Below are 2,525 nucleotides of genomic sequence, written 5' to 3' on the forward strand. Positions count from 1 at the left end.
ACCAACCAATAATGGAGAAGGTGCAACAACTAAGGTCCATAAATGAACATCAAGTTGACAACCTAATTATCCCTACACAACTTGGTTCAACACAAGAAAATACGCCACTTCTTGAATGGGAGGATTAAACCCAAAACAAGGGTGGTTCATTGTCATAAGAATCTATGAGAATGGTGTGAACGATAGGAATATGGCCACCAAGGTCGTGAATCTAAGGAAGATGAATTTGGTAGCATTGTTGATGATGGTTTGTGAGAGTTAATCAAGTATGATAGGGTGTGATTGTTCTTATGATGATCTCTCCTCTTTTGTGTGTGTTTATCATGTTGAATGTGCGGGTAAATGTGTGTGTTCCATTATATGTAATGTGTGACTAATGTATGATTGTGTGAATTGCATATGTGCAATGGTTTTATGATTTCATGAATTTATGAATTTATGTATGTGAATGTATGCTTGGGTAAGGGAAGACACTATATAAATATGGGATACATCTTTAGAAATAAGGGAATTATGGTATTTGGGTATCAGAAAACTTTCAAAGGAAGAGTATGTGTAAAAGGTGAGAGGGAAGGGGTGGTGTGAAAGTAAACAGGGGAAAGGGGGAAATAGTGTGAAATCTAGGCTCTATATGGAGCCTACACCCAAATATCCAAAGGTAGGCTCAACATGATTTATAGACTTGAGTTGTTTAAATTGTTATCCAAGACTAGGCATTTGAATCCCAAATATGTGAATCCGACAATGACCTCTCTTGCTCGTTATATAGCTTTTAGGAGCTCTCTTGTTAGGCAACAATAGAATCATCTATTTTTACCATGCACCATTACTTCCTTTTTTGAGCATGTCATTGTCTTTATCCTTGCATTGGTGCCTCATTTTAGCAAAATGTATGTCAATGTTTCACATTCACCACACGCTTCATTGTCGTTGCTTTTTTTTCCCCTAAAGAGATATGCATTTGTATTATAAGATCATAAGAAATACAAAAGTTGTGTTGGATAAATGAGTATACCAACAGACTCCATTGTACTCACATCATAGAGGATTTGATGTGTATATACAAGAACTACACATATTTGTACACCATATCTCCAAGATTTTTATGGTCTACTCCTCCCAAACTGCAAATGAGCATGCCATGTAACCTATACCACCAACATCTGTAACAACACGCTTCCGTGTCTCGCTTGTGGGGAAACCTAAGTGCTTTGTTTGACAATGGTCGGTGGTTGGCAATGAGGGTGGCAATGTTGGAAGGTAAGAAGTGGCAAGTGAACCCGGACCCAGGGAAGCTGGATAATGATTGTAAACTATGGCTATTTGACAACAAGCCCCTATGTGATTTGGAGTGGGATCCATTAGAGGTATGGTGGCAGAAACCGAGAACGAACAAACTGGAGGGGTTTTTTTAGTATAGTACTAAGCTAGGAAGGCAAATCATTGGCTCCAAATCAGTGGGCACTACTCAAATTCGCAATAGTTGGAGGGATAAAGGCACATCAGATGACTTGTTGAAGTCGTTTTGGAGGAGACTATGGGCGTTGGATATGCCAAAAAAATAAAGGTTTGGTTTTGGCTTCTTAGCCATAAGGCGATACTTGTAGGGGAGTGGATGAGGTGTCATGGTGGGGAGGCTGGTTGTAAGTTATGTGGACACTCTTTGGAATCAATACCTCACTATTTTTGGAATTGTGCAGAGGCGATCAACATTTGGGGTAGAAGTCTCAGGATGGTGGCAGCATGTGGTGTGAATGGGAGAGTTGTGTGGGGGTCCTTACAGGGTTTGAAGCTAATAGGGGAAGGCTGGCGGAACAATTAAACCCACATGGTCATGGATTTATAGTGCAGGGTGGCATTGTGTTCCAATGTGTCGGAGTGAAACCTGGCACAAACTCTAGTTTTTTTTAGGAGATATGGATGTTGGTGGCATGCTTATCGGTCTAGCACATTTGGACCAGGAAATGTATGTTTGTTTTTCAGCAACGAAAGCTCCCAAACGGTGAGGTGTTGCTAAACATTTGGTTCAAGCTGGTATCTTGGTTGCACGGACGATACAACTCGATTGAAGGGAACTCAGATGAAGCAAAAAGGGCTCAGTCAAAGTTTCTGTTGAACTGGGGTGGTTCTCTTATGATGGTAAAATCATCATCATGGCCTAAATGGAACTACCGAGCACCGAGATGATTGTTTCCACCAATGGCTTCCATTAGTGGACAAGAGATGTAAATATCTATAGCTGCAATACAAGTAAGTTACCATGTAAAAAGAGTCAGTGGGATACTTTTGTTGTAAATGACGGGGTGGGGATTATGATTAGTTTTGTGTGGAGACGTGTGAGTTCTGCGAATATGGTTGAACTTTAATGTACTTCGTTTGCTAACTAATGTGATTTTGGGGGAAAAAAACAGGATTCCTTGTCGTTACTTATAAGTTATAACTCATCTTTCTCCCTTCTTTGCCTTTATCAGGTTTTGAAACCTTGTTCCAATGGCTAGCTCTTACCATTTGAGATATATATATAT

This window comes from Azolla caroliniana, unplaced genomic scaffold (genome assembly GCF_043228905.1).
Source record: "Azolla caroliniana isolate FFs.n. ecotype wild unplaced genomic scaffold, voAzoCaro1.0.p SCAF_9, whole genome shotgun sequence".
Lineage (NCBI taxonomy): Eukaryota > Viridiplantae > Streptophyta > Polypodiopsida > Salviniales > Salviniaceae > Azolla > Azolla caroliniana.